The sequence below is a fragment of the Podarcis raffonei genome, chromosome 2, assembly GCF_027172205.1.
Source record: "Podarcis raffonei isolate rPodRaf1 chromosome 2, rPodRaf1.pri, whole genome shotgun sequence".
NCBI lineage: Eukaryota > Metazoa > Chordata > Lepidosauria > Squamata > Lacertidae > Podarcis > Podarcis raffonei.
This window is the reverse complement of record NC_070603.1, coordinates 28,651,668-28,660,032: the sequence shown is the minus strand read 5'-3', so window position 1 is coordinate 28,660,032 and position 8,365 is coordinate 28,651,668. Positions and strand designations below refer to the sequence as shown.

The following is an 8,365-nucleotide window of genomic DNA, read 5'->3' as shown; positions in this document are numbered from 1 at the left end:
GTAGAGGGGAACTAAAGAAGGAAGCCGAGAAGTCCCCCGCCGTCCGCGAATATGGCGCCTCCCGTTTAAAGGGGACGGAGGAGGATGGAGAAAGGTTCATGTAGGATGCGGTTGTCACCTTCCAGGGTTTAATCTGAGCCAGCGTGGATGGGGTGTGGTGTGGGGTTGAGTCCGGACCTCAGGGTGTAGAAAGCGTGCCTCTGGGCATGTGCAGAGTGCATAGCACCATATCATCTAGAGCCCCACCTCAGGATTATAGGGAGGATTTAGGCTAGATAGCTCAGTTGGTTAGAGCATGGTGCTCATAATGCCAAGGTAGCAGGTTTGATCCCCGTATGGGACAGCTGCATAGTCCTACATTGTAGGGGATTCGACTATAGATGACCCTCAGAGTTCCTTCCAACTCTATAATATAGTCTTAAGATTTCCAAGCCAGTTCAAATCTGCTGGTTTGATTGCAGCATGAACTTTCGTGAACTAGAGTCCACCCCACTTCATCAGATGCTATAACGATTAGGTGTTATCCCACTCACATGGCAGGTGTCTGTGTGCGTTGCACACAAAGAAATTGAGAGGGCCAAATGACAATGAAAGGGGAACAAAGGTGCAATTCCAGTTAAGCTTCAGATAGCAGTAAAACAAACACCCAAGCTTTGCAATGTTAATTAACAGCTGTGCGGGGACAGAAAACCATTGTCTCAATTAAAGACAAAATAAACACAGCTAATCCCAAAGCCTGTCTTGCCTCTCGCTGGGAGCCTTTCTTTCAAATTCCCTTTCTGGAAAACAGCAACCATCAGGTCAGCAGCAGGCTGTGTTGAGGATGTTGAGGAATTAAAATGTTCTCCAACTGGTTTCTGCAACCCCGTTTCAGGGCCATCTGAGTTGGTGACTTTTACCACATCTTGTGGTAGAATATTCTGTAATTTAACTGCATTGCCTTCTGATTCTGGGTTTGCCTCATAATAGATTATTCCTGGATACCACTCCAAGCTCCCTCCCCCCTTCACTGGAGTATAAGAAATGCATATTGTAAATCCTTTAAATGCAAGTTGCTGTCCAATTACACTGGAACAAATGTGTACACACCATAAAGCACATTTCTCTCTCAGATAATTCAATGACTTGCTTCTTCATAGATATGGTTAGGACTGCACTTATGTTTTATTATATGCAGGGTTTTCAATGAGCTGCCATCCCATTCACCCATAGAATTTCTCATTGTATTTCCAGCCATGTAATAAGTGCCACTGCTTTTTCTAACAGCCTCACCAGCCAGAAATTCAAAGATCTTCTGGAGAGCTGGGAAAAGCTCCACACAAAACAAAACCCTTCTCTTTGTGAAAGAAGAGCATTTTGATTGAAGAGAACAGCTTTTAAGAGCAGGCCTCACAAGGGAACAGCTCTCATCTTAACCCAGCTGCTTCACACAAGCGCGTGAGGACATGCTTTTAAAAATAGAAAATCAGACAAAAAAGGCTGCTTTTTTGTATTACCTTAATGATTTATTACAGCGCTGAATGACCCAACAGCTGTGCACCGCTGCCAACAATCATAAGCAGTGTCACTCAGTATCAAAACAGTTATCTACAAGTGGCCTATTTCCAGACGCTGCTGCAAACACCCTGGGAGAACAGAACAGAATGCATAATAAAGGCTCCTTGTGAAAGTGTGCCGCTTCTGAAAGCTATTCAGAAAAAAAGCATGAGTCACTGAAGGGGAGAAAGACGACTAAAAAAGGAACAACTTTCCATATTCAGAGATATGGGTTAGATTAGAACCTTAAGTGTGAGGCAGGAATAACCAGCTGCATAAATATAAGATGGCTTACCAATAGTACATGTGAATAAAAGGATCTGAGGGACTTAGTAGGCCACAAGCTTAACGTGAGTCAACAGTGTGATGCAGCAAGCAAAAAGTTGATGCTTTACAAGGCTTCATCAACAGAGGTATAGTGTCCAGAACAAGGGAAGTAATAGTACCACTCTATCCTGCCTTGGTCAGACCACACCTGGAACACTGTTCTGGGTGCCACAATTTAAGAAAGGTATTGACAAGCTGGAACATGCGCAGAGGAGGGCAACCAGGATGATCAAGGGTTTGGAAACCAAGCCTTATGAGGAACGGTTGAGGGAGCTGAGTATGTTTAGTCTGGGAAAGAGGAGACTGAGAAGAGACATGATAGCCATCTTCAAATATCTAAAGGACCGTCACATGGAAGATGGAGCAAGTTTGTTTTCTCCTGCTTTTGGTGGAGGGTGGGGTGGGTAGGATTCATACTAATTGTTTCAAGTTACAATAAGGGAGATTCCGATTAAACATCAGGAAGAACTTTCTGACAGTAAGATAGTGGACCTGATTCCCTTGGGAGGTTGTGGACTCTCAGACACTGGAGTTTTTAAAGCAGTGGTTGGGTGTCCATCTGCCATGGATGCTTAGTTGATATTCCTGCATTGCAGGGGGATTGGACTAGATGATCCTCAGGGTCTCTTCCAACTCTACAAATCTATGACGCCCTCCAACATTCCTTGGATGGCCATATTTATTGTGAAGAGAGCAGATGTGGAGCCTCAGTAGCCCTGTTCCTGGCCCGGAATGGGATATTGTGCCAAAAATTGCTCCTATTTGCTCCAAAACATGTTTTGCACTAAACACCACCTCAGGAGATATCAGGAGGCGGATTTTCAGCAGGAAACTGGTGCTCAGCCGCAATCCATTAATACAGTACGTTCCCTATGGGGGCCATGCAGCTGTTTTTTCTTCAAAATAAATTGTCAATTTAAGCAAGGTTTTTAAAAAGCATGAGCACCATAGGGTTGTAGCCAATGCTCATCCTACTCAAGAGTAAACTCATTGAAACCTAAACCATTCGGTTCCATTAACTTCAGCGGGTCTACTCTGCATAGGACTAGCATTGGATACAACTCATAGTGTCTAGTTTGGTACTATGTGCTGGTGTTAAGGGTCACAGCATGGCAGAAGCCTGATGGAGTAGAGCTGGGTCGCTTATTGGTGATGTCACTAGTATGACCAAATTCATGTCTATGACACAGGCAGAATCACATTCCAGAAAATGCTTTCAAGTCACAATGGGCCCTGGAGAGAGGAGAGAGATGTGTGCTCAACAAAAACAATTTGAGATTTGAGTGCTGGGGAAGTGCAGTAACCTTAAAGTAGACTTGAATGAAGAGGACTATGTTCCATGCAGCAGTAATGTAGGAAAAAATCCTAGGAAACAGCAAGCAAAGCATTGCACAGTTGAAAGGATATCAATAGGTGACAATAGGCAGCTTGTAGTTGTTTTTTTGGCTCCTAGTTTTGCTACCAGGCCCTGGGAAGCAGCATTTATCAGATTCCCTCCCCCCCAAAAGAAATTATAATAATTTGGCTTCACCAGCAGTCTGAAATATGCATCACCAGTTGGTGGTTTTAGATTTGTTGATGTTTAATGCCCTTTAAAGCTCTTGTGATTAACATTTGTAATGCTTCAGCATGTTCCAGCTGTGAGCTAAGATCCAAGAGCCATTGAAAGAGCAGATGAATTGCGGCAGTTAGAGTGGTAACTGGGAGTGGCTGCTGAGAAAATCTAACACAGGTCCTAAAGGATCTTCATCGGCTCCCAGCACATTTCCGAACACAATTCAAAGTGTTGGTGCTGACCTTTAAAGCTCTAAATGGCCTGGGCCCAGTATACTTGAAGGAGCGTCTCCACCCCCATCATTCTGCCCAGACACTGAGATCCAGCTTCCAAGGGCCTTCTGGTGGTTCCCTCACTGCGAGAAGCGAAGTTACACGGAACCAGGCAGAGGGCCTTCTTGGTAGTGGCGCCCACCCTGTGGAACGCCCTCCCATCAGATGTCAAAGAAATAAACAACCATCTGATATTAAGAAGACATCTGAAGGCAGCCCTGTTTAGGGAAGTGTTTAATGTTTGAAGTTTTATTTTGCTTTTAATATTCTGTTGGAAGCTGCCCAGAGTGGCTGGGGAAACCCAGGCAGATGGGCATGGTAGAACTAATAAAATTATTATTATTATTATTATTATTATTATTATTATTATTATTATTATTACACTGTACCATCATGGATGCTGTCTTATAGGATACATGCACTGTGATTTGCTTGTTTGTTGCAAGGGCAGCTCTGGCCGTGAGGTGGCACTCTTCTCTAAATCTCAGAGGCAAACCTTGGAATGCGTCCAAGTGTTTCCTATAACATTTTCCAGTAGTTCTGAAGACAGCAGCTAGGCACTGTGACTGCCACAGTTATTGCACAATGGATTTAAATTGAACACTTGCCCGACTCCTACAATACCCTCCTGCTGCTGTCCCTCATTCCTTCAGTAGAATGATTTTTCTCCAAATTCTAACTGATGCACACTTATTTTTTCCTCTTGGAGAAGCATTCAAAAGATGCATGCTTCCTCACAGCCTGAAATGGAATAATCCAGAAAATAAAAATAAAAATTCATGGGACGCTGCCAACTGTATAACATACCAAGTCCATGAAAGAGACAATGGAAACAGATATTCATGGGGCCTTTTCACAGCCCCAAATTGATTACAGTGGTACCTCGGTTCTTGAAGTTGGAATGTTTTGATCTTCGAACGCCGAAAGCCCAGAAGTAACTGCATCGGTTTTCGAACGCTTTTTGGAAGTTGGATGTGACACGTGGCACTTTTTAAAACAACACATTTTATAGTCAGGGGGTGGCTGCTGAGTATGTACATGTTTACATATGCTCATTTTATTATTTTTTACTCTAAAAATGCATTAACCTTTTCTGCGGCAAAATGGTACTTACTCCAAGTAAATGATTTTTAGCATCGGGGCAGCAGAAGAACATTTCCTTCCATTTCTGTAGCCATAACGGTTCGAGCTATGAATTTAAAATGCCAAGCTGCACATGCTCAACACATTTATTTCATTTTTTTGAAGTCAGGGGCGGGAAATTGTTCTATTTGGTTTTTTGCTCTCATATATCATGAAGGCAGACACAGATGTAAAGCATGGAACTCCATACAGATGGAGAATTGGGAAACACTATAGCAAAAAGATTTAAAATTCACGGCCTGTTACACAATAATAAAATAAAAACTTCATGAAAATGCTATATAGGTGGTACATGACCCCCAGCAAATATGCCAAAATATGTAAATCAAAGTCAAATCTATGCTGGAGGTGTAATCAAGGGGAAGGAATGATGTATCACATGTGGTGGGGTTGTGGCAAAATGAAAAAATTCTGGAACACTGTCTATGATGAATTAAAAAAAAGTTCAGACAAACTTTTGAGGAGAAACCTGAAGCTTTTCTTCTAGGCATTATGGCAATTGATACTTCAAATGATAAATAAAGGGTGTTCCTATATGCTGCAACAGCAGCAAGAATGTTAATTGCTAGAAATTGGAAGGGGGATAGGACACCAACAAAGGAAGAACTAAATTGTATGAGTATTCGGAATTGACAAGAATGACAGAGGCAATGAGGAACCAAACAAACCAAAAACTTGAAAAGGATTGGGAATGTGTAGAAGATTATCTGGGAAAACATTGTTCTCAAATAAAACCCTTGATATGTTTCGACTAAATTTTGCAAAGTAAAGATCAGATAGAGAAGATATATTATTATGTATTAGAAAAGCAATAAGTAAAAACAACACATTTGAAAAGAGAAAGAAGACAGAAGGTGGTGGGAAGTCACTTGTGCAAAAATATTGTTATTGTTTGGCTTTTATATGTGTACAATACATGTTAAAGAGTGAATGGAATATGTATATGAATAACCAATTTAAAACTCAACAAAAAGCAATTAAAAAAAAGATGCGTAAAACATGAAATGTGGAGCAGGGGAGAGGTATGTAAATTGTGTGCTCCACAACTGAAATAATACTGTCTAAATCCTCTGCCTCCCCCGTAAGACCATTAAGTCCAGGGTCTTAAATTACCTAGCTGTGCCACTGGCTGCGTTCTGCAGCAACTCATCCTATGTGAAGCAAAACTGTAAAGCCTCACTATTATGAAGGCATGGATGAAAGTCACCAAATCCAGACCCTATTATAAGTGCCTCTATTTTCCAGGGACAGTCCCAGATTTACAGAAGCCGTTCTGGTTTCTGATTTGATCCCAGAATGTCCCGCTTTTCTTTAGGACGAGCCTATTTTCACTGGAGAAATGTTGGAGGAGATGCCTTTATTTTCATTGGAGAAATGTCAGAGGGTGTGCAAACACCATTACTTTGTGCGAAAGAAAGAGCTATATTCTGTTGTTTGCTGTACAATTCAACCCGCAATCTCCAGTAATCTGCACAACCACAGGCTCTCATTGTATTTCCCCGTGACCTTGAACGGAATCTCCCCCCCGGAGCTTGTCAAGTTTGAGAACATGGGCGAGTTTCATGAAGCCAAATGGTACCCAATTTACTCAGGCCTTTGAACCCATGAAATTGTCCCTGCCAGAGACAAATCTAATAACAGCTAATTGCAGGCGCATGGCTCTGTACCGGAGGGGCAAAGGACTCTGTTGAAAACACAGGCAGCGGAAGGTCTTTTTTATTTTTATTTTAGTACAAGTGTTTATTATTCGTTTCCCAGTCAGTACATACAAATCAGGCATAGCTCCAAAAGGAGCCCAAGATGAGGTTAGCTCGCATGCGTTCTTTTTTATTTAAAAAAGTACTGAACGGCATCGTTACAATGAGACAATTAACAGCGTAAAACCAGGGTTCTCCCCGCCCCATGCCTTAAGTTGTACACAGCCACAGATAAGATGAATGTATAAATTATGTTGCCATACATGATATGTACAAGTTATCCTTGATAAAAGACACAGTGAGTCGTTGCTGTCAAGTAATTAAAACCTCTGTGTATGCTTAGGAGGGCAACTTTTTGTACCTCTGCAGTTTTTAGCACTCTTAGATCGTGGGCAGTGGTTGGGCAGAAGCATTTCTGTGCCGCCCAAATGCTACTCAGCCAGGCTGATGCTGCTTGAAAAGTCTCCCTTGCAATCCTGCCCACTGCTGAAGAAAAGTGGACGAGGCATTACTCAAGGGAAATCATGAGAAGTGTCCAGGTTGGACAAATGCTTTCTGGCCTTTTCATTTTTAGTTGTTGTGCTTTGGTGGGTTAACTGATGCACATTTGTGTTTTCCCACGAGAAGGGTTTATGTATTGCTTTCTGTCCCTGCGACACCAAGGTACAAAACGCGGAGCGTTTCGTTGGGAAATCTGCCTAAGCAAATCCGACCTCGCCAGTGGAAGGAGGGAGGGGAGAGTTAAAAGGGATTTTGGGAAAAGCTGAAACCAGACCTGTAAGGCAGGAGTGGCCAACGTAGTCGTAGTATCTCCCAGACGTTGTTGAAATCAGCTCCCACCAGCCCCAGTGAGATTGGCCCAAGGGTCAGGGATAGAATCATAGAAGTGTAAGAGTTGGAGGAGACACACAAGGGTCCTTTAGCCCAACCCACCACAATGCAGGAATCTCAGCTAAAGCATCTATGGCAGATAGCCACCCAACCTCTGCTAAAAAACTTCCAAGGAAGGAGAATCTACAAGGGTGGTGGGAGATGCAATTCCAACAGCATCAAGAGGGCAACACACTGACTACCCCTGAGTAAAAGGATGCCCTGGAAATGAAATGACATTCCACTCATTCGTTTAGACTTACTTGAGATTCTCTTCCCACCCCCCAGAAATTCCTCCATTGCCAGCTGGACCATGGGCATAGCCAGGGGGGCGGTGTGTGTGTGTATGTGTGTGTGTGTGTGTGTGTGTGTGTGCCAGCTGCCTGCCCCGAATCAAGTAAGTAAATAAAAATACTTAGCTAAAAGTACTGTACTTTTCCGTGTATAAGACTAGGTTTTTTCTTTAAAAATCATGCTAAAAAGTGGGGGGGGGGGTGTCGTCTTATACATAGGTAGTGCATAGGGTGGACAGACGAGAGGCAGATTTTGCTGCGTGTGAGCGATTTTTGGCATTCCCTCCTAAAAAAAGCTCAACAACCTTGGGTAAAGGGACCCCTGACCATTATGTCCAGTTGTGGCCGACTCTGGGGTTGCGGCATTCATCTCACTTTATTGGTCGAGGGAGCCGGTGTATAGCTTCCGGGTCGTGGCCAGCGTTACACGGAAAAGTACAGTAAGTTTTAGTTTTTATAAGTTGCAAGATTTCAACTCCGAAGCTGAGCTGTGGTACACCATGCGGAAGGAGAAGTAACTCAGCAAAGAGCAGTTAAAAGAGCTGAACACAGCGGACCTAGTAAAAGAGGTGGAAATCTTTTACTCTTATACCATGAAAAAGGCTCTTGCTCAGCCATTCATTCAGTACCCTGTGGAGAGTAAAGACCTGGTTAAGGTCAACGATGGACAGT

General features: G+C 43.0%; 2 long non-coding RNA genes across 2 annotated transcripts; one reads left to right on the top strand and one right to left on the bottom strand.

The window, feature by feature from the left end:
• Window positions 1-19: 19 nt before the first annotated feature.
• Window positions 20-1,672, top strand: LOC128407287 (uncharacterized). Its single transcript, XR_008328757.1, has 2 exons — window positions 20-100; window positions 1,267-1,672. It is a non-coding gene; the product is annotated as an uncharacterized LOC128407287 (long non-coding RNA).
• Window positions 1,673-6,533: 4,861 nt separating this feature from the next.
• Window positions 6,534-8,120, bottom strand: LOC128407285 (uncharacterized). The gene is made up of 2 exons (XR_008328756.1): window positions 8,014-8,120; window positions 6,534-7,949 (listed from the first exon to the last, which is right to left on the bottom strand). It is a non-coding gene; the product is annotated as an uncharacterized LOC128407285 (long non-coding RNA).
• Between the last annotated feature and the right edge of the window lie 245 nt (window positions 8,121-8,365).